Below are 25,310 nucleotides of genomic sequence, written 5' to 3'. Positions count from 1 at the left end.
TGCTCAGAGCCATTTGAACCAGCCATTTCATCAGTCCCCTAGAACTTAGAACTACTTAAACGTAACTAACCTAAGGACATCACAAACATCCATGCCCGAGGCAGGATTCGAACCTGCGACCGTAGCGGTTGCGCGATTCCAGACTGTAGGGCCTAGAACCGCTCGGCCACTCCGGCTGGCATGAACTAAGGAAGGCAGAAGAGAATCTATTTGCTAGAAAGTAAAGGCCAATTAGTAATTCAGCCATAACACGGGCGATATTAAATGTAGTTGACCAAAGCAGAGAATATAATAATGACGCACATGAGCCTAACGAAAGAGAATATACACTCCTGGAAATTGAAATAAGAACACCGTGAATTCATTGTCCCAGGAAGGGGAAACTTTATTGACACATTCCTGGGGTCAGATACATCACATGATCACACTGACAGAACCACAGGCACATAGACACAGGCAACAGAGCATGCACAATGTCGGCACTAGTACAGTGTATATCCACCTTTCGCAGCAATGCAGGCTGCTATTCTCCCATGGAGACGATCGTAGAGATGCTGGATGTAGTCCTGTGGAACGGCTTGCCATGCCATTTCCACCTGGCGCCTCAGTTGGACCAGCGTTCGTGCTGGACGTGCAGACCGCGTGAGACAACGCTTCATCCAGTCCCAAACATGCTCAATGGGGGACAGATCCGGAGATCTTGCTGGCCAGGGTAGTTGACTTACACCTTCTAGAGCACGTTGGGTGGCACGGGATACATGCGGACGTGCATTGTCCTGTTGGAACAGCAAATTCCCTTGCCGGTCTAGGAATGGTAGAACGATGGGTTCGATGACGGTTTGGATGTACCGTGCACTATTCAGTGTCCCCCTCGACGATCACCAGTGGTGTACGGCCAGTGTAGGAGATCGCTCCCCACACCATGATGTCGGGTGTTGGCCCTGTGTGCCTCGGTCGTATGCAGTCCTGATTGTGGCGCTCACCTGCACGGCGCCAAACACGCATACGACCATCATTGGCACCAAGGCAGAAGCGACTCTCATCGTTGAAGACGACACGTCTCCATTCGTCCCTCCATTCACGCCTGTCGCGACACCACTGGAGGCGGGCTGCACGATGTTGGGGCGTCAGCGGAAGACGGCCTAACGGTGTGCGGGACCGTAGCCCAGCTTCATGGAGACGGTTGCGAATGGTCCTCGCCGATACCCCAGGAGCAACAGTGTCCCTAATTTGCTGGGAAGTGGCAGTGCGGTCCCCTACTGCACTGCGTAAGATCCTACGGTCTTGGCGTGCATCCGTGCGTCGCTGCGGTCCGGTCCCAGGTCGACGGGCACGTGCACCTTCCGCCGACCACTGGCGACAACATCGATGTACTGTGGAGACCTCACGCCCCACGTGTTGAGCAATTCGGCGGTACGTCCACCCGGCCTCCCGCATGCCCACTATACGCCCTCGCTCAAAGTCCGTCAACTGCACATACGGTTCACGTCCACGCTGTCGCGGCATGCTACCAGTGTTAAAGACTGCGATGGAGCTCCGTATGCCACGGCAAACTGGCTGACACTGACGGCGGCGGCAAATGCTGCGCAGCTAGCGCCATTCGACGGCCAACACCGCGGTTCCTGGTGTGTCCGCTGTGCCGTGCGTGTGATCATTGCTTGTACAGCCCTCTCGCAGTGTCCGGAGCAAGTATGGTGGGTCTGACACACCGGTGTCAGTGTGTTCTTTTTTCCATTTCCAGGAGTGTAGATGCCTAAAGGGTGAGTCTGGCAGGAAATGGAAAATGACTAACAAGGGGAGGCCGCCAATTGTGAAATTCAGATTCGATTCATACTGCGCATAATAAAAGCTGTAATAATAAAAGGTGTAATGTGGCAAAGCACCAAGATGCACTTCTCAGCCGTTGTCGAGAAAATCGACAGTTAAAAGAAACCGTTACGGTGAAATACTCTCTACGATTAAAGGTTTAATACAGCGTCGTGGCGCAGCGGTAAGCGCTCGGGTTTGTAATCCGAAGGTCGCTGGATCGAATCTCGCACCATACAAATATTTTTTTTTTAGTATTTGTTTTTTGTAATTCAAATATATATATATATATATATATATATATATATATATATATATATATACTTTTTTTCCCGGCAATCAGTTGCAACAATCATGCATACAATAAGTTGTTGAAAGTCGTTTGTCGTGAAAAAACTGGCGACTTCGAACATCATTATGTTTTCCGCAAACAAAGTTGTATTTCACAAATGTTATTAATTTTCTTCATAATGTTTACCACGTATAGTTAACGGAAGACGTAGAAACGATATTCCGAAACGAATACGTATAGCGTAAGTCAAACGTTCGAATTAGAATAGAGACCCCACGAACACAAATTCGCTGTGGCAGGTATGAAATATAAACTCCGTTACTCGCTCGTTACACTTGAAGGACAGATGTTGAATGGGCCGAAACGAGCCGCCGCATAACAGCGTAGTTGCCTGCTAACTTTGAAAGAAGGTAGATGCGGTCGCTAGCGCAACTTATAACATCGTCGAAAATCAGTGCGGACGGGAGAGCTTTGGTACACCCTGTTAAAAAAACGGAAAAATGGAAGCGGTACAATTGGAGAGCGATCCGCCTTCACCAACATGCATAAGCAATTCATTAATAGTATATATATATATATATATATATATATATATATTTGAATTACAAAAAACTAATAACAAAAAAATTTGCATGGCGCGAGATTCGATCAGGCGACCTTCGGATTACAAACCCGAGCGCTTACCGCTGCGCCACGATGTTGTAGGAAACCTTTAATCGTAGAGAGTATTTCACCGGAACGGTTTCTTTTAACTGTCGATTTTCTCGACAACGGCTGAGAAGTGCATCTTGGTGCTTTGCCACATTACACCTCTGGCCATGAGCTTTTATTATGCGCAGTATGAATCGAATCTGAATTTCACAATTGGCGGCCTCCCCTTGTAAGCTGTGATGGCTAGAGGATAAATGAAACAGTGTAGTAGCGTGAAGAACTATCGTAAAGCTATATCTCGCTTATACGGAAATTAAAAAGATCTTTGCTGTAACAGAAGCAGATGACAAGCCAGTAATAAGCAAATAAGGGAAAGCTGAAGGGTGGAAGGAGTTTGCAGCGTGTTTCAAAGTCCTTGCATGAAACGTCTGTGGGTCATACTTCACGTCATAGTGTGACGTCCCTTGCCTCCTTCACTCGCTGGCAGGAGGCGCGACTCGTAACGATGTTCGTCCCAGTCGGTGTGACGCGGAACAGCATCTGTAACTCTCGTAAGAACACAACTCCTTGCATGGTTTAGAAATATTCTGTTGTCTCTCCGCAACGGTCTTCTCAGTTTGTGCGAACTGGTAAACTGCAATCGTTTAATTTTATTTTTATGCCCGGTTAGTTTCGTGATGAAATGAAATCTTGATTCTTGATTTCATCATTACGGTCGTTTTCCACATCATACATAGCGAGGATGAAATTTTCCTGTCTGCTACTCCGTTGCTATGCCCTTGCTACGTCAAGTTATTAGCAACGGTCCGACGTAGCTCAAGAGATAAGTAACGTTGGAGTAAATGTTGTTTTTTTTTTTTTTTTAATACGCCGTAATACTGGTTTGAACTAACCACTTTTCACTGTCCATTGTTCATGTACTCACTTAGTCACTTAAAATGTGTAAAGAGTCAATCAGTTTCCATTAATACACATTATATTGTCCGTTTAGTGAGTTAGGCGACATGTAAGATTTACCTTTTGACTCAGATTTTATTGTTCTATCTGTAATTGATTGTTTGTCCTTACAACACACCCACACCGATATGTCATTCAAGATTAACTTCTGTTCACTTCAGTAATCGTGACGCTGACGACAACTTTTGACTAGGAGGCGTACTTGTCTTTCTTCACGTCTTCGTTTTATCGTGTCCTACTCAAGACTAAGAATTGTTTTTCTGCCGTTGATCCATTGCTCTCAAGGTTTGTAACTGTTCATCAGTACGATGGCTAAGTCTGATAAACCAATATCACTCAACTGAAGTCTAACACTCGTCTTACTGTACCATTGCGTTGAGAACGGTAAAGATTAACTTTCATCATTCGAATGACTGAACAATACTTCAGTCTCTGCCTCACGAATTATCAAACTACCAAAACTGAAACAATCTAATAGCGTTTGCATCCAGACAACTATCGCAAAAGTACTCTAGAGCGACTCAAGATCAACTAACTAACTGAACATTTCCATGTCCGAGTTGCATTGTAGTCGCATTGAATTTCCTTTTCGATGCGGCTAAAACTCCCTTTCATGGTAAATGCTATCTTTGACTGAATTACTTTCTTGGATTTAACCTTCGTTCATATGATTTTGAATTTATTCTATAGATGTTTGATAAAGAATCTATGATAGTCGTTTCATTTTATCTCCGCTTTTTGTATGCTATTCTCAGTATTTCATATAGGTGTTAATCAAAATATTATCAGTGTAGATTTTATCATCAATAGTTGCCGTCACTGTCAAGATGACTCACTACCCTACTTTAAGTTTTCACAAATATTGTTAATTGGGGTTTTCTCTCCTTTACAATAGGTAACAGCCTTTATTTTTAGACAAAGTGTTTGATAACGCTTCCCGGTGACTCCGGGCGTCTCTCAAAACTGGCTTTGCCCTCGGGTGGTGGCTGATCACAAACACTCTGTCACGACAATTTGAAGTGTGTGTTTCCTATAATACAGTCATCCACTCAGTGAGAAAGCGTGTATGCCGAGTTAAAGTTCCTGATCGGCTTCTGAAATATTTTTCTCCACTTACAGGCACCCATTCTTATGATTTTGTTGCGGAATATCACTTCATTTACTATAGCGGGTTGTATGTAATACACTTGGTCAGTAGCTTCTGCTAGTTCGGTGACGCGTCATCATCCCAGAGCCGACGAATACTAAAGGACGCCTAGCGCCGCTGGGACGTCTGAGTGAACATTTTGTCTCTAAAAAAAACTTGTTCCCCATGATGTGACACGTTACCCTTATACGTTTGATACAAAAACGTTGGAACACCCTGTAAAAAAGGTAAATATACGGGAAACAGACGTGTGAGCAATATTATTGAAAGAGAAGACGAAGTAGGTGAAAGTAAGATAGGATACTGCCGGAAGAAATTACAGAACACTGAAAGACCTAAGTGGAAACAAGTCCCCTGGAGCATACGACATTCTTCCAGAATTACTGAGACCGTTGGGAGAGCCAGTCATGACAATATTCCTCCCCCTGGTGCGCAATTTATGTGAGACAGGCGAAATACCGTCAGATTTCAGGATGTATGTAATAATTCAAATTCCAAAGAAGGTAGGTTCTAACAGGTGTGAGTATTATACAACTATTAGTTTAATAAGACAGGGTTGAAAACATCGACACGAATTGTTTACAGAAGAAAGGAAAGAGTGGTAGGAGCCAACCTGGGGGAAGATCAGTTTGGGTTCTGGAGAAATGCAGGAACACGTGCGACAATACCAAGCCTATTATATCGTGGAAGACGTTAACGGCTGTCAAAAGGCGGATAAACTGGGTTCTGTGAGTACTGTTGGGCATGGCTAGCACTTGGATGAGTGACCGTATCGGAACGTTGCTTAATGTTGACAATTTCCCCTTTGCCTTCACGGCTGAGTAGAAAGGTGGGAGCCCGAGTGTCCTCTATTAAATTCGAAACGTCTCCGCAGTGTCTCCTGAACTGAGAGTGCTACACGGTCTACGGTGATCCGTACGTAGCAAGGAGACATTAAGTCCGGCGGTCAGCTTGGGGCTTTTCTGGAGGAGTTGACTCTGTGCCGGCTCCGGATTTCACCCTTTCCCTTCTCTCATCATCTCCAACACGGACATAGCATTGCACTGCACGACATACACACACATACACACACACACACACACACACACACACACACACACACACCATAACAGTGACCTACACTTATCTGGTTCACGTATCCACGCAGTTCTCATTCTTCGCGTTGGAAAGGTACCTGTGGCCGCGAAGGATAGGAAAAATCTTCCCAATCAGTCAGCTCAACCAGCCCCTCGGGATGTTCCAGCCATTCATGCCATACTATAGCGGGTTATATTCTAGAAGGTAGTATGAAAAAAGACAAACAACGTTTACAGCATTTGTAGATTTAAATAAAGCTTTCGACTGTGTCGACTGGGCTACATTCCCTGAGATTTTTTAGGTTGCAGCAATAAAATAAAGGGAGTGAAATATTTTTATGAGATGTACAGTTATAAGACTTGAAAGACATTAAAACGAAGCCGTAGTTCAGGAGGGAATGAGACAGAACTGTCACCTATCCCAAATGTAACTCAATGATTCCATGGATCATCCAGTGATGGAGACCAAGGAGAAATTAGGAAACAGAATTAAAGTTTGAAAGAAGACATAAATACTTTTGACTTTTGTATTTTGTCTTTCAGACGCAGCACAGCAGTTGGAAGATCAGTTGAAAGGAATGGACAGTAAAACAAGTATAACAGAATGTAGGCGAATTAAATCAGGCGGTGATGGAGTTAGATTAGGAAATGAGATACTAAAGTAGTACATGAGCTCTGCTATTTGGACTGAAAAATACCTAATGACTGCAGTAGACAGGATATAAAATGCGGACTGGCTGTAACAAGAAAATCATTTCTGAAAAACAGTGGTCTGCTGACAACTAATATCAATTTAAGCGTTAGGAAAATCTTTTCTGAATGTTTTTGTGTGGAGGGTAGCCTCGTACTGAGGTGAAACGTGTACGGTAACCAGTTAAGACAAGAAGAGTGTAGAGCCTTCTGAAATATCGTGCTATAGAAGAATGCTAAAAAACAGATGTGTAAATCGAATAACAAGTGACGAGGTACTTAATCGAAATGGGGGAAAAGAAATTTATGGCATGACCTGACTGAAAGAAGGGATCGCGTGATAGGACAAATCCTGAGGCACAAAGGCACTGTCGGTTTGCTATTGGAGGGAAGTCTTCTGTGGTAAAAGCTGTAGAGGTACACCAAGGCATGAATACAGGAAGCAGGCTCAAACAGATGTAGATTGTGATAGTTATGCAGATATGAAGAGGCTTTCACAAGATTAATTTGGGTGGAGAGCTACATCAAACCAGACTTCGAAGTGAAGAACACATTAAAAAAACATATCAAACTGATTCGTGATGAAAGACTGCCTTTGTAGGCTGATGTCTTCTGGTCTTCCATAATGTAGAAGCTATTTACCTTTATGTAACTTTCGTCATTAAAAATTGCAATACCTTGAGATGGTATGCAACAAACTTCAGATAGGAATGAAGTGGAATACATGCTTGGCTATGCAAATGATTCGAATTTCACCGAAACCGCTGCTACATTTTGTACGTCAGGAGAGATAACGCATCCAGAAATCACGTTTGAATTGTGATTGTTCGTGGGGAAATCGTGTTATATGGAAGAGAACCGCCAGACACCATATGTCGGATTTGACAATGGGAGGATCGTGGCATTATCGAGTTTGCGGTTCAAGCTGTATAGGCAAACTAAAAATGGCCCAGAAAATATTTCATGCCTATTATGATAATCAGCCAATTATACGTGCCAGATGAGGATTGCGTAACTTGTGTCGCTGTCTTAAGGTGCAGGAAATATTATCTGGGCCGGCTTTATACTGCTGTCCAGTGGCTCCGCGATAATACTGCACACATTGGTGAGAGTCTCACAGTTTTCATGCAAATATGAATTCGCTTGTTTCAGGAGGACCAAATTCAGTGCCACACAAAATCTTAACGGCCTGATGCAGCTTGCACCCAACAGGACAGGCATACTGTTTGCTCAGTCGTGCAGAACCGCACAGCCATGTCACCTATCCTGCGTCAGGAAACATGCTTGTTAGCAGCAAAACAGGAGCCAGCATGGCCAGTGGAACGACGCGTGTAATAGCACTGTCAGCATAGCAGCCTGTGTTGCGGTCTCCCTGCACCAGTAAAGAGGGGCTCCGACAACGGTACGTCCAAATTGTAGGGTAATTATGTCCACATTGTTCTCACAGCACAGACATGAAGGATATTCACATTTGCTTTCAGACATTTCTTAGATATTCAGGTCACAGATCTCCCCATTGTCATAATTTTCGGGTCTTGAGGAAGACCATTTAAATTTGATGTTGTAGCGACCATGTTTGCTGTGTTGCAGCACCGAAACGCAGCACGAAATGATGCTACTCAACAATAAAGCCAGTCAGCATTCTGCTAGACACAAAAAACACAACACAGGAGTTCGATTGGGAAGTCATTCAGCACCCACGTTATTCCCTTGTCTTGCGCTCTCAGATTTTCACATTTTCCGCTCACTATCGAACAACATTCAAAGAATTTCTCTTCCGGATGGAAATGCGCGGAGAACATGACTCGACGAGTACTTCGTATCAAAACCACGTGATTTCTACAGTCACTAAATCGAAAAGTTATCCCAGCGTGAGGGAGAGTAAATTATTGATGACTAAAGTCTCTGTTATGTGTGTCTGTTGTGTTTCTTAAAGTTATGGAAAAAACTAATGAGTCAGCTGATCAGATGATACTGTTCACGTCTATATGGCTATCAACCTTTCTCTGTAGCATAATGAAACAATGCATCGCGAGCGGTGCCTACAACTCCTTCTCAGAAAAGAAATCTTACTATCCACATCGAGGGCAGACATTTGTTACAAAGTGCGCTTCCTCTGCACCACAGCTCAACCAAGTGACACTTTTTTCACCCATACTCTGCACCCGCATTTAAAACGAACCAAATTAGAATGTGTGCACTATATTTAGACCTACTGCTCGTAAATCACTTGATTGGTGGACTCTTTACTTCTGTACTTCTGAGCCGGTAGAAACTGGAAGACTTCAGGCTGCGAATGCTTTGTATATGACCAGTAGCGATGGTAGTGTAGGCTCTGAAGCGGTTTAGTAGCCATTACATAGTTACAGTTGAGCTGTGATGCCAATTAGGTAATTTATTGTCGCGAAATGAATAATGAAGCTGTATCTGGCGTACTGCTGAAACTGCCCACAACTCGGAGAAGGCATTTTCATGAGGTATTCAAGCATGTATGACGCGTGTCATTTTTATTGTCATAGATGCATGGAACAAAATACAAAGTATGTGTGTAGTGGATGAACTTTATAACGAAGACGTTGTTCTTATATGTTGTTATTGGTAACTTATATAATCAGTCATGAACTAGTGATAGCAGTAATGACCTTTTAAGAGCTATTTACTTTCGTGGCCAAAACACAACCGAACGCTTTCTTTCTTGCCCCTCAGAAAATTATAGTATTTTACTCCTCTTGAAATAACTATCCACAGGTAGGGAATCACTCCTGTAGGAGGATACAAAATGATAGACAAAATTTCTGTTGTTATGATGAATGGCACCTTGGTCTAAACATAAAAGAAAACGTAAACTAATGCAGATAAGTGGGAAAAACAACCTTTTGGCGTTCGAATACAGCACTAGTGTTGTCCTGCATGAAACAGTCATGTCGATTAAATATCTAGACGCAACGTTGCAAAGCAATATAAAGTAGAACGGGCATCTCAGTCTGGAAGCAGGGAAGAGGAATAGCAGACTTCATGTACTGGAAGACTTTTTAGGAAGTGCAGATCATGTTTAAAACAAACGGCATATAGGACGCTACTACTGCCCATTATTGAGCACTACTCGAGTGTTCGGAATCCCCAACAGATCGGATTAAAGGAAGACATCGAAGCAATTCAGAAGCGTGCTGCTAGATATGTTACCGGTAGATTCGATGGCCACCCGCGTCTCACAGCAATGTTTCACAAAGTGAAATGGGAATTCGTTCAGGTGCGACGAAATTCTTTTCGCGGAACACACCCGAAAAAATACAGAGAACCGGCATTTGAAGTCGTCAGCAGAACGATTCTACTGCCGCCAGCGTATATTTCGCGTAAGGATCATGAAGGTAAGACACGAGAAAACAGGGCTCTTACGGAGGTTTATAGACTAGCAATATATGTTAGTATGGACATAACTGATTACAGAGTGGTTTCCAAGGAGTCTACAAACAATATTTTTATCTTGGCAGTGATGATATGCGGAACCATTACTAGCAACATTTACAAAACACCAATACTCATCTGGCTCACACCCCCATTTAGAATTTTTACTGTCCCTGCCATTTACGTTGAGACCATGCTTGGGGATATAAGGATAATGATATAAATGGCAACCTGTATTTGGTTTTTAGCGCCAAGGGCCAAGGAACGATCCGATCGGCAAGATGGCAGAACGACACATTACCTGAACTATGCCTTATCACTGCCGGTCATGGTAATGGAAATGAACGGGCAAACAGAAAAATTATAAACTCTTTTCCACACAGCCAGCATAGTCCTGTTCTCATTGATTATGGCATCCAAATAAATCTAATCATTGTCTCTAACTAGAAGCATGTAAATGCATGATTATACGATTTGGCTTATTTTAAATTGGTCTTAACTTGTAAATACTTTGACATTTCCTACATCCTTGTAAAAAGAGATCTACGGATAAATAAAGCTACTACTACTACTACCACTACTACTACCTTGGTAAATTCAACTGCTAAAGCTTGCTGGAATCTTAAAAAAAGCGAACTGTCAACAATACGCTGCCAAACGCGATGAGACTGTTGATTTCATTCCTGTGCAAATTAACAACTATGATAGATTTACTAAAGTTGTCAAAGAGGTAGCAAAAAGAACAATACCCAGAGGACAAACAATACATCCCGGGATGGTCCTATGAATGTGATGAGCTATGCGGAGAATATCAAATTACACAGTCAAATAAAACAGCAGACGAACTCCTTCAAACTCTGAATGACCACAGAAGAAGGGAATGGCAAGAAGCTACAGAAAGCCTCAACTTCACCCGTTCGAGTAGTAAAGCATGGCAGCTAAAGAAGAAATTTGGTGCAGATTCTAAACCTGAGAGATGCCAACACAACATCACACCAAACGAAGCCACTACACACTTGCTTAAGAAATCTAAAGCACCTGTGAACAAGAACCGCACTAGACGCGTGAAGACACAGTTACGATCCTAACGACCCCAGTTAATTTCCCATCCAGAACTATCACCCGAGTTCACAGCTTATGAGCAGAAGGAAGCTTTGCACGTGTGCGTACAAACAATGCGGCTGGTTTCAATGAGGTGCATCCAGACCTCCTGAAAAATGCAAGCCCGAAAACTAAACAGTGTTAAAGCACTGTAATACGATACTGATCATTAGAAAATTGCCAACAAAATTTAGTGCTGCAAAGATTATAGTCGTCAAAAAACATGGTAAAGATGATTGCGAAGCATGACATTACTCCTTAGTCTAGTTTATAAACTACTAAAAAGAATGTTGCTGAACCGAATTTAGCCACTAGCTGAAAAAGTAACTCCACTGAACCAAGCCGGTATTCGAAAGAATGGCAATTGTTGTGATCAGGCATTGGTACTAACAGCTTTCATCGACGCAGTAGCATTTGTTGACCTTACGGCCGCATATGACACCGTGTGGTGCCATGACCTGCTATTTAAATCTGCAGAAATCATACCATGTAAAAAATTGGTTACTTTAATTGATGGCACGCTCAGCAACAGACGATATCAAGTATTCTTCGGAGACAAAGGAAGCAAATGGCGAAGGCTGAAGGATGGGCTACCGCAGGCCTCTGTTTTACCACCAAACCTATTTAATATTTATACAGCGATATGCTCAACACTAGCGCTAAAAATATACAGTTTATTGACGACCTAGCACTAGCTTATCAAGCAAGAAAGCTGGAAGAGCGCGAATGGTGTTTGACCATAGACTTACACATAATGAGTGAGTATTTCAAGAACTGCAGACGGAAGCCAAATTCTTCAAAACCAGAGGTAAACTCTTACAATCTTAACAATCGTGAGAAAAATCGCAAATTAAATGTGGTCTTCGAAAGTGTCCCCATGGAACATAACACATCCAAATACTTGGGAATCCCACCTTTAAGAACCATTTAGAAAGCGTAGATTTGATATTGTCAGAAAACTGGCTGGATCAGGCTGGGGTGCAAATGTAGACACTCTTCTTACTGCTACGTTGACATTAGTTCACTCCACGGCAGAATATTGTCCTCCAGTATGGAAAAATAGTTCGCATACTATGCATACTTGAGCTCAAACTCAAATAACCAGTAAGAATAATCAGTGGTACTACTAAAACTACACCACTTGCATGGCTGCTTGTATTATGTACGCTGAAGCGCCAAAGAAACTGGTATTGACATGCCTATTCAAATACAGAGATATGTAATACGGCGCTGCGCTCGAAATGCCCACGTAAGACAAGTGCCTGGGGCAGTTGGCAGATAGGTCACTGCTGCTACAACGCAGGTTATCAAGATTTAATTGAGTCTGAACATGGTGTTATAATCGGCGCACGAGCGATGTGACACAGCATCTCTGAGGTAGCGATGAAGTGGAGATTTTTCCGTACAACCATTTCACGAGTATACCATGAATGTCAGGAATCCAGTTAAACATCAAATCTCCGACATCGCTGAGGCCGGACAAAGATCCCGCACGAACGGGACAAACGACGTAATCGTTCAACGTGACAGAAGTTCAACCTTTCCGCAAATTACAGCACATTTCAATGCTGGACCATCAACAAATGTAAGCGCGCGAGCCATTCAATGAAAAATCATCGATATGAGTTTTCGCAGCCGAAGGCCCACAAGTGTACCCTTGATGACTGCACGACACAAAGCTTTACGCCTCGCCTGGGCCCGTCAACACCGACATTCGACTATTCATGACTAGAAAGATGTTGCCTGGTCGGAAGAGGCTCGTTACAAATTGCGTCGAGCGTATACACGTGCACGGGTATGGAGACAACCTCATGTTTCCATGGAACCTGCATGTCAGCAGAGGACTGTTCAAGCTGGTGGAGGCTCTGTAATGGTGTAGGGCGTGTGCAGTTTGAGTAATATGGGACTCCTAATACGTCTAGATACGACTCTGACAGGTGGCACGTACATAATCATTCTGATTTATCACCTGCATCCATTCATGTTCATTGTGCATTACTACGGATTTGGGCAATTCCAGCAGGACAATGCGACATCCCACACGTGGAGAATTGCTACCGAGTGGCTCCAGGAACCCTCTTCTGAGTTTGAACACTTCCGCTGGCCACCAAACTCCCCAGATATGAACATTATTGAGCGTATTTTCGATGCCTCCCAACGTGTTGTTCAGAATAGATCTGCACCCCGTCGTACTGTTACGGATTTGTGGACTGCCCTGCAGGATTCGTGGTGTCAGTTCCCTCTACCATTACTTCCGACATTAGTCGAGTCCACGCCACGTCGTGTTGCGGCACTTTTGCGTGCTCACAGGGCCCTACATAATATTAGGCAGATGAAGGAGTTTCTTTGGCTTTTCAGTGTAGTATTTCACCTCCATAAATAAGACGAGAAACACGAGCAACAAGAGATTTTCAGAAGTGTTTCGCTCACAAGAACTCACTTCTATCTAATCATCTTCAGAATATGCCTGCCAGCAAACACAAATCTAGAAAACCACTGTGGCCAACGCAAGATAAGCCCTTTGAATATGATGTTTGTCAAGAACGGAAAGAGGTTTGGCAGAAGTTTCCTGCGACTAATTCTCACCTTATAATTGACCCCAACAACCGGGTGAACGGATATGGTCTTCCCAGAAGGTTCAAATGGCTCTGAGCACTATGGGACTTAACATCTGAGGTCATCAGTCCCGTAGAACTACTTAAACGTAACTAACCTAAGGACATCACACACATCCATGCCCGAGGCAGGATTCGAACATGCGACAGTAGCAGCAGCGCTGTTCCGGACTGAAGCGCCTAGAACCACTCGGCCACAGTGCCCGGCCAGGATCCAGAGCTCTCGAAACCGGGATGATGCAAAACTTTGTTTGATGTGTGTATATGAAGCCCCTGAATAAGGCTGCAAAGTAACCATGCATGCCATATGAATAAATAAATAAAACTTCATGTAGTCCTCCTTGTCGTTGTTCTTTGATTGTGTGTGTGTGTAAGGGGGCTCAGTTGTTGACAATAAATGCAAGCACTGATGACTACACCTCGTGAAAGTAGTTCGTAGATCGTAGACGTTGCTGATCCACTAGATGCCTAACATTATCATTTGCAAATGGGCGCAGGTCTTTATACAGGGAGTTGTTGCTTTGCTTGAGCTCAGCCAATTTTGTTAGCATACAGGCACTATTTATTGCACCAGTGATGATGCAGGTTAGGAATGATCGGTGTTATTTACGAGCTAATTGATGACGAGCAAGCAGAGATGCACATATGGCCACCCACTGATGTTTGTGGTTTTGGCTCAGAGCATGCGGTACTCTTACAACCGAATTTTGAACCTACCCCAATGCACGCAAATGTCGCGCGATGGTGCAATGATCACATCTGACAGTTCTCGGGTACACTGAGGGGATCATTGTGGATTCATGCCCTTCCACGGTCTTCAAATGGTTCAAATGGCTCTGAGCACTGTGGGCCTTAACATCTCAGGTCATCAGTCCCCTAGAACTTAGAACTACTTAAACCTAACTAACCTAAGGACATCATACACATCCATGCCCGAGGCAGGATTCGAACCTGCGACCGTAGCGGTCGCGCGGTTCCAAACTGTAGCACCTAGAACAGCTCGGCCACTCCGGCCGGCCACGGTCTTCATCAAAGCTCGAAGGTCTTCCTGAAGGAGGAGAGACATTAATCTCAAAACGACCCTCCTTAAAACGAGAAAACCATTTTCTTGTCGTGCCCTGTCCAATGGCGTTATCCCCATACAAGGCGCAATTGTTTCTGGCTGCCTCCATTGCTATCATCCCTGTACTGAACTCAAACAGAAGAATATGTCGGGAATGTTCCGATATCTCCAATTGGCACTCCATCCTCTAGCGTCCACAGTGTTACCAGATATATCCAAAGGACGATATGACATAATGTAAACTCAAATAGGAACACTGAACTACAAATAAAAAATGACAATCGATAAACTAACCCATAGCAATCGGAATACCAACACGCGAAACAAAAACACTGCGAAGTTAGGCACCAACTTAATACGTACAAAATAGGTCTTGGAAGGACCAACGGTATCGACCGGCCGCCGTGTCATCCTCAGCCCACAGGCGTCTCTGGATGAGGATATGGTGGGGCGTGTGGTCGGCACACCGCTCTCCCGGCCGTATGTCAGTTTACGAGACCGGAGACGCTACTTGTCAATCAAGTAGCTCCTTAGTTTGCCTCACAAGGGCTGAGTGCACCCCGCTTGCCAACACCGCTCGGCAGACCGGATGGTCACCCATCCGAGTGTTAGCCCAGGCCGACAGCGCTTAGCTTCGGTGATCTGAAGGCAATTGTTGTTACCACTGCGGCAAGGCCGTTGGAATTTAAAAATGAAAGTGTTCAATGGAAGTTCTTTTTCATTCTGTAGTGTAGTTAGACGCAAATGTTGACGATGGGGAGTGGGGGATCGAGTAATATCTGATTGCACACAGGAGTAATGGTCTCAGAAAGGTAGAGAAGCGCTATCCCACAGTCACCCAACGATGACACCTTCCCATAAACCACGGCAGCCGACTACTGTTCATCCTATCCGTCATATATATCAGATATGCGCTATTAAACGTTTTTCTCGTTTCACTTATCATTGTCGAATCCACTCTAATAAACCGTTGATATAGCCACAGACCCTTAGAACTCGCTCTTGTTATTCTTTTTGTACTAGAAATAAAGACTACAAACATAATTAATTACCGCATCTGTCACAAAATTTAAAATATAACTGAGCTTAACAATTTTTAGAAGACTAAAGAGTTTAGTAATTTTTACACAGCTTGTATGCAACATATTAAGCATACTTGTTTCCAAATGCCGCGTATTATCATGCACTTTAAATGATATTTGTAGAGACTGCAACAGAAAACAGGCTTCCAAAATTGCGCACTACGTGTTGCCTTGGCTTTTTGGGAGAACGTTAATGCATTTTAGTTTCTGTAAACCCTTAAATCAACACAATGGCTCGGTGTTTTTGCACCAAACCAGAATAGCCTCGCCGCTCTAATTTACAACCAGAGAAGTTTACAAAAAGTCTCCGTCAGAGCCGCGTTTTATAAACGGGCGCTAACCACTATAGCGGCTTCAGAATTTGTAACACGTGGCTTAATTTACGGTTTAGTAGCTGCCATAATGCGTTTAACAGCCTTCACTCCGTGACAGCTTGCACAGCACAACCCCCCAGTTTTTCCTGCCCTGGGCGGATCATAACAGCTTACCGAGGGCTATACATCACTTTTTAAAAAGTTCAAGGAGCGGATTTTGGCAGCGCTCGTTAATCACCTTGCTGACGTCTCTGCGATGAATGGGAAAGATCTGTTTGCCGGTCATCGGACGCTGCCGGAGTAGTGGACAGCTGACGATGTGTTGAAACTGGGTCTCTGGCCCCACTCACGGTTCTCCAACGACATCGTTAGCTTAGTGGAACGAAACGTACAGGGCAATTCTACAGTTCTTCATACAAGTCATTTCTCTCTCTCTCTCTCTTCCGTCTCCCCTTCAGCAGATAAAGTTACAACTGTCCTCATTACATAGGTTGGTCTGAATACCACAGAGTTTCATTAAGCATAGTACAAATGACGCTGGTACGCCATTGCTATCCTCCTATCTCTCAACCTGTTACAGAAGGAACCACAGTTCAGTGCGGATCCCAAACCACGTTGCAGCTACGCCGTGTTTTCACATTCACTCCCAGTGGTCGGAAGTAACAGAAATGATAAGTAGCAGAAAAAAATTCTAGGAACCACTGCGGATTGGACTCCTAACTCGTTGACGGGTAGTCAGTTTATGCGTAATCACTTTATTTTTTTACTTCAGTTTTACTTCTATATCTTCTCTAGAAAGCTTCCACTGTCTGTTGTCGGCCGCACTACTATTCGTTATTCGTAGTTCGCAGTCTGGTCTTAGGACACAGTGAATAAACAACTCGGTAGTTAAATAAATCAGAAACATTTTCATTTCTTAAGTTATACTTACAGGGCTAGGAAAGACTGCGAGAAATGTGTATTTAAAGATAAACGCAGAGGCTAGCCAAGCCCACAGGTTGGGCTGTTGTATTTTACCACGAACAGCACCTTCAATACGTTGTAGTAACCAACCAAGGGTGGTGTGGGTGCAGTTAAACAGATATCGGACTGTAGAGGGTAGGTGCAAATACAACTTGCACAAGTGGGGCTTTTCAAGTGACAATATGTTTGACTGTGGCGACACCCAAACAATGAGCCACATGGTGAATGAATGCCCAGTCAGACGCATCCCTTGTGGCATTGACAAGCTCCATCAAGCATCCCATGGGGCACTCCGCTGGATCGTGTCCATCAACATCCGAGTGTAGCCTGAGCCGTTTTAAAACTTCTGTACTATATATAACTTAACATTTTTATATACATTTCTTTGTTTTTATAAATGTGTATTACTGTAATTGATGCATACGATAATAATAATAATAATACGTTGCAAGCGGCAGTTGTGCCAGAACAGAGTTCTGTGTAGTCGTGAGTGCATTATGTCGGAGGTAAGTGAATTCGAACGTGAGAAATTGTTGGTACTTTATGATGGCTGCTTCCTTAGCCAATGTAGCTCAACAGTTTGGTGTTCCAAGAGGCACCTTATAGAAGATTTGTACTGCATAACGTAGACGATAAATAGTTTAGACAAAAAGAGAATAGAAGCTTTCGAAATGTGGTGCTACTGAAGAATGCTGAAGGTTAGATGGGTAGGTCATATAACTATTGAGGAGGTATTGAATAGAACTGGAGAGAAGAGAAATTTGTGGTGCAACTTGACTAGAAGAAGGGATCGGTTCGTAGGACATATTCTGAGGCATCAAGGGATCACCAATTTAGTATTGGTGGGCAGTGCAGAGGGTAAAAATCGTAGAGGGAGACCAAGAGATGAATACACTAAACAGATTCAGAAGGATGTAGGTTGCAGTAGGTACTGGAAGCTGAAGAAGCTTGCACAGGATAGAGTAGCATGGAGAGCTGCATCAAACCAGCCTCTGGATTGAAGACCCCAACAAGGAAACCAGAAAAACATCATCCGCTAAGTCACAACGCGGACGAATGTGCGGTGAGTGATCATGATGAAAGGTCATTGAAGAGGAATGTGACGAAAAACAAGAGGATGACAACTGAAAAAGTCACTGCAGTACTGAATGTCGCACTAGCGAAACCTGTTAGCACGAAACAACACGGGCGCTCCGTGAGCATAGAGTTGCAGGGTGAGCTGGAATCCCAGTCCCCACTTATCAGCTATGCAGATGCACGTAACAGGAAAAAGTAGTGCCGAAGCCATAAAACGTGCACTATGCACCAGTAGAAGAATGTCGTTTGGTCTGATGAGCCTTGTCTCACACTGTTTCCACTTCTGGCCGTGTTTATGTCCAAAGAGTGAAACATGGCTGAAGTTTGTAAGACCTTAACTTTTCCCGGCGAATTGAATGTTCAAATATCTTACGGGTTTGCTGCCGGGTGACGTCGTCGACCACCGCCGATATTTCGACAGGACCACAACCTTCCATTCTCAAGGCTCAACTGCAATGAGGAAGCAATGTGCAAGGGAATTTAATACCTCGGTTCACAGAGGAGAAATAATGAAGATACCACACATAGAACAAGTAACCGCAGAGTCAACACACAACCAAAGATAACCAACATCAGAAATATCGATAGTGACTATAATTATTAAATTAACAGGTGAGGTAGCCTTAATTATGTCCCTCTGTTTTTTGATGAGAGATGGAGCTAGATTCCAAGCAGCATTTAAACAAAATCCACCATATCTGTTTACAAGGTTGCTTGATTGTTTGATTTCAATAGTTTCCTTAATAACACTATCCAAATAGCTGTACGTGCAAGCCAGTATCTCCGTGTTGTTGTATTCCAGTCCCCTCGTGACTGGAACCCTGATTATACTGAATGGAAAGCCCAAGTGCACCCCCTAACACATGGAAACAGGCCAGATGTGGTAGAGTAAGGTTATGTTAGTATACTTTAATTATTTTGGTCGAGAAACAGACGCAAACATAGATCCTAATTACACAATTAATCACAAAGATTGGGCCTATTTACACAACCATCAACCATATGCATAGTGCTACACAACGATGGCATAAAACCGCACTACAACTCAAAAACTGATGATACCATACAAATGGTGTTATCCTGCTGGGAAAAATTTCGCAATACCACTCGAAACTAGCGACAGACACATTCAAACTCTAGCGTACACCTACAAGCCGGAGGAAAAAAGGCTGGGGGGTAACGTACTATCTTTATTCTGACAAGATGCTGGTGTTGGGCAGAGAGGAATTAAATAAGTGTATTACCTGTAAGTATATAGTATCTATCGTAGTTTGACGTCAGAGTTCGCTACTGATGTCTGCTCAAAAACCATCCTGCGGCCCAGGTACCACAATTGAGGGCAAAAAAATGCGTCACAGTTCTAATTACACTTAGAAATTGTTGTGCAAAATCCCGCACTCGTTTAAAATCTAGCGACAGAGCCCCCCCCCCCCCCACAGGTCAACTTCCCCCACCCCACCCCCCCACCCCCCCCCCCCCGCCGCCCCGGGCAGATATCTGATGTGTCTGGCGACCATCACAGCAGACACAACACTTCACCCCCTCGCTCACAGCAGCCCACCATTCGGTAATGGAAAACAATTGAATCTGATGTCAACGCATCTATAATCAAGCACATATTAAAAAAAAACAAAAAACATTCGCAATCATAATAAGTGTCCTCTTTCCACGAAAATAGGTAAAGTCCATTTTCTTTTAGTTTTATGAGCAAAATAGCTATAGTTTTACGTTCGAATGCAGTCGCATTTCATTATTTTGTGACTTTCAGGGAAGTATACCGCCACCGATCACAAATAAACAGCAAAGACACGAACACCCAGCGTAAAATTAGAAAAAAATGAAACTTCGACTATTTTGATGTGAGATCTACCGATCACCACAGAATGTCCTCCTTATTTCGAAAGTGTCATCGGAGTAAAGAAAAAACGAGAATTTAAACTCCAAAGAAAGAAAGATCTATATTCAGTAAGTTCTTCCACAAGAAATCTATGTTTTTAAGGAAGTAGTTTTGCATTTTACAGTTTATCACCATAGTTTGTCGTAGAGAAACCTGCAAGGAGAATGTATGTCATGCGCTGAAAATATATTTCTTACGTTGGGATAGTAACAATGTTGCATTCCATACGACTAATAGGTTGGAAACCGGAATGATCTAAGAAAATAGCGTGTTTTAAGTGCATAACATTGTAGCCTTAGGACTGCATGTGTTTATGTTCTCTCTTGCCAGTACCTTCTTGGTGACGGCCGGAGTGGCCGAGCGGTTCTCGGCGCTACTGTCTGGAACCGCACGACCGTTGCGGTCGCAGATTCGAATCCTGCCTCGGGCATGGATGTGTGTGATGTCCTTAGGTTAGTTAGGTTTAAGTAGTTCTAAGTTCTAGGGGACTGATGACCTCAGCAGTTAACTCCCATAGTGTCAGAGCCATTTGAACCATACCTTCTTGGTAATGACTTCAGACAATAGAACAATACTTCAGAATTGCCAGCGCATTTGATTTACGTAAAACAAACTCCTTCTGTCTGGAACTCCTTGTTCTTAACCCTCTGTTATATCATCACAACAGTTTCATATCTACTGTACACCGATAAGGGGTGCTAACCTCCTCGACATTCGTGCATCTGGAGAAATTTTGTGCTCTTGGATGGGTGTGGGACAGCAGTTACAGCCTCGGTTCGCACTGTTCCTACACGAAACGTGGAATGTGGCAGTCTACTTCTGATCAGCTGCAGGGAGCGTTGGTTAAAGACAATGCGAGGAGATCTTTCGGTCTCTAACTTTATCCTAAGAATGTGAGAATGCTCTGTGACTCACATCCACATAGAGAAAGATCATAAGTTACGCACTATGACCGAAGTGCTAGAGATATCTAGGTCGCTGTCTGGTATACTTTGGTGTATACGTTTGAGAATTAACATACGGCACAGTCATCTACTTACATTCGCGATGGTACTCGCAAAGTGTTGGAGGGGCTGTTTAGTGATGATACAGAAATTGGTAAGCATGCTGCCGTGTCATTTTTCAGTGTTGAAATTACGCTAAAATTGCTAAAATTGATCACACTATCAACTATGATGCTTATTATATACAGTACATCGACGGTGTCTTTTCCACCCCAACAGTCCAGGTACAATGTTGATTACCACATCATGTGCTTCACACCTTGCAAAGTCTAGTTTCCTGGGAGAGACAATGGACCAGACGTGTTAATGTCAGTTTAGAATCTGACACAGACATCGAAGTCGTGGCGGAAAGAAAATGTATGGCAGTGCACAAAGTGTGTTACAGCAGAAGAAGCGGTGCATCAAACCACCAAACAGCATCCCTCTCCTGCGACTGATAACATGTGGGAGAAGGTTTTCGTACAGCACAGGGGATGAAACTTTACACCGATCTGTGCAAGCAACGTCGATCGCTGGCCACACGCTCCAATGGACAAATACCTGTATATTTGATAGGATCGCCACATATGCTCGATGCCAGCATGTAGACGGTATTCGTTTCTGATATACTGGAAGAGAGCGCTGTGCTAAAATTCTATCAGATGAAATTGACGGAGCTTTTGTAGTTCATAATTTTTCCCTGCTGGATAGTAGAGAATAAGGATGATAGAATGTTTGTGTGATAAACGTAATGGCTCCTGAGGTATGCAGATCTGCTTCGATGTTGAGTCTTCCTAACTTTCCCAGCAAGAAACACCACCATAACTGTTCGTACTGTCGTCGTTTTGCAGGAGCAGGCTTCATTTGATGCTGACCTTACACATCGTACGTGGGTGATAGAGCTACGACAACATGTTCCCACTCCCAGTGAGTGGTCAAAACACGCTCCTATAGCATTAAATCAGCTCACTGTTTCTATGAAAGTTGCAGAATGTGGTGGATATTGCTCTCCCCGACTTCTGGGTAAAATTGCTAAAATTGATGTCGCTGTCAACTGCGGTGTGTATTACAGTACATCGGTCAATATCAATGGCGTCTTTCCAATCCCGACCGTCCACTGGGTGAGCTGTTGATTACTGCATAATGACTGACTGACACCACTCCGTTGAGATGGAGGGAGCCTTGGCGGAACACTGGATACCTGCTGCTTGTCACTGTGGAACATGGCATTAAATGCAGAGGTCATCACCTTAATACAGTTGCTTGGAAGCGTTCCTGATTGCTACAGACTCGTCCTATTTCCATATGCTGCGATACCCTACACGTTTTCATTTTTATTTTTATTTTCACCATTAAGATAACAGTACATCTTTTTATTTGTGCTACATTATGCGTGTTGTGAACAGCACCTTTCAGCGATGGTCAACACTGGAACAGTAATCATGTACATGACTGCAAAATCAAGGGTCAGTGCTTTTCCAAATGGAGAACCGTCACAACTGCTACTCTTTAGATGGGAAGATGAGATTAACTGTACAGGTAATCACCTTCGAATAGCTGCTGGAACCGCTCTACAATGTCGCAAACTCTTCCATTTTCCATATACTGCGATATCATCCACATTTTTGTGAATGAGAAACATTGCGTCTGTGTTTTATTTCTACCAGCCAGTGGTATGGTACCTGTATAATATATACCATGTGATGTTCAGTTTTCTGTGGGAGCCAGAGGATCGCAACGTGTTAAAATCTGTTTAGCAGCAGCTAACATGGGTCACTAAGTCATGGCAGTGTACACTAATTGGGTGTGCTACAACTGAAAAAAAACTATGTATTAAACTGCTTATGAAGGAGCAATACAGGAACCCTCTCAAGTGATTGATAGTGTGTTGGATAAGATCATCCTACACCTGTCTGTGGAAGCGACTTCGATCATGAACCACCTGCTCCAGTGAACCAATACCTGTATATTAATAGGATCGCCACATATGTTTGGGTGATAGACATAAATGCACCCTGAGAGACAAAGATCTCCTTCGACTACCTGTATGGAATTTTGAGATAGGTCACGAAATCTTCGTCCTTCCTGCATGCCATGTCTGATGTGTAGCATTCCAAATTTTCCCAACGAGAAACACCACCCTAACTGCTCATACTGTCTCTTCTACCACCTTGTGTTGCAGGGGAAAGCTTCGTTTGGCTCTGGCCTTACACACTGTTCACAGTTGGCGGAGCTATGACACCATGTTCCCATTACCACTGAGTGGTCAAAACGCGCCCCTGTCGCACTAACTCGTCTCGCCCTGTTTCCCCATAGATTGCACAAGGTCTTAGGTATAGCGCTCTCCGATTTCTGTACAGGCCAGACTTAAATTGGGACGATCACATGGACTAAGCTGCAGGGAGGGCAGGGCAGAGACTTAGGAGCAGTTACAGGATGCAGAGGGACTGTCTAATAACAGCGCTGGAGTTCTTGCTGTATGGGATCCTTAGCAGACAGGTTCGAAGAAAAAAATAAAATAAAAGGGTGACTCGTTTAGAGATACGAGACTGGCACGAATATGATTCACCAGTGGCTGCAACCATTAAACGACGTCTCTACAAGATACAACTTGTTTATGTGGTAGAATCGATAAACTTGATTCCAAATCGCAGACGTCATTCCTACCTGAAGGTGTAACACTATCAGCGACTCGTGTGTGTGCCTGTACACTCAAGACGGCAACATAGGCGTTATGATCGCATTTTAATAGCGCAGGTCTTATGCGAAATGTATGTTGTGGGTTGTAGAATGCCTCTGTGGTCAGCTTCAAATATCATTTCTCAATAGTGTTCATAGAAAGGAACATCGTGTTCCCTGCGTGGACTCCCAGGTGTCCCAGCTGGTGAGTGCAATCTGACTGCTGAAAAAAGAATTTTTCGCCATGCAAAGTGACTGTCATGATCAATTCAATTAATCAGCCCATTAAACTGATATCAATGACAGGCCGCCTGGCGGGTAGAAGAGATGGCTAGGGCACCATGGTATGATTCTTGACAAGTGTTTCTGTTTTTTCGTTTTGGCGATATCTTTTAAAGAAATTTCAATCTCCCACCTACACAGGGCGAGACCGGCTCTCAAGATTTGTATAGTAAACGCTAGTATGATATAGCATCGCACTGGTAAAAGGGGCCGTGTCATTTTGTACAAAACAGCTACGTTCTCTTGAATTATAGATTCTTGTTGTCAAACTTAAAATGAATGTTTTTTTTTCTGACATGTGTGCCAATGGTGTGAAAGATTGTCTGAAATGTTCGTAATACACACGTGCATGACAGTTTGTTTACAGACACCGAACGTGAGAGACACCCTCACGTCGTGTAATTTGTACAACAAGCTGGACGAATTTGATTAATATAGATTTTATTCATTGGAGTTTAAATTCTCGCTTTTTCTTTACTCCGATAAAGGTTTCGAAATAACGAGAACATTCTGCAGTGATCCGTGGTTCTCACATCAAAATAGTCGAATTTTTTCCGGGTTTCACACAGGATGGGCACGTCTCTGCTGATCATTTGTGATCGGTGGCGGTACACTTCCCTGGACGTCACAAAATAATGAGATGCGACTGCAGCTGAACGTAAAAACTATACCGATTTTGCTCAGGAAACTAAAAGAAAATGGATTTTACCTATTATCGTGGAAAGAGGATATTTATTATGGTCGCAAATTTGTTTTTTTTTAAATAAATGCTTGATTATAGATGCGTTGGCGTCAAATACAATTGTTCTCCATCACCAAACGTTGGGCTGTTGCGAGCGAGGGATCGCGCGACGTGTCTGCTACGGTGGTCGCCAGACACAGACGCTCTCTGTAGGGGAGCGGCGTGGACGGGCTCTGTCGCTATATTTTAGACGAACAAGTTGCACTTGAGGTGGCCGTCATTTTATCTCCTATTGATTAGTTGACTATACACGCCACTGTGTTGGCAATGGAACGTCGCCTTAAGGCGGTGGCCATATCGTGGAATGCCGAGTGCTGATCTGGACCGTTCTCCATATGGCGGGGTTATGGTACTTAATTTCTCTTCTGTGTCGCCTAGGAACGCCACCTTGAGGCGGCGGTTACATGGTGGAAAGCCGAGTCCGGCGAGCGACTGCAGAGGGTGGCAGCAAAGGGCAGACAGCGGGCTGCCCACGCCGCGAGGCAGTC

The 25,310-nt window shown here is 43.7% G+C and overlaps 1 protein-coding gene across 1 annotated transcript in view; it reads right to left on the bottom strand.

The window, feature by feature from the left end:
• LOC124805421 (semaphorin-2A-like) overlaps positions 1–25,310 on the bottom strand; it is a 1,298,470-nt gene that overhangs the window by 1,046,639 nt on the left and 226,521 nt on the right. The window lies entirely within an intron of this gene.

This window comes from Schistocerca piceifrons, chromosome 7 (genome assembly GCF_021461385.2).
Source record: "Schistocerca piceifrons isolate TAMUIC-IGC-003096 chromosome 7, iqSchPice1.1, whole genome shotgun sequence".
NCBI lineage: Eukaryota > Metazoa > Arthropoda > Insecta > Orthoptera > Acrididae > Schistocerca > Schistocerca piceifrons.
Note: the sequence above shows the minus strand (reverse complement) of the source record. Positions and strands in the feature narration are given on the sequence as shown.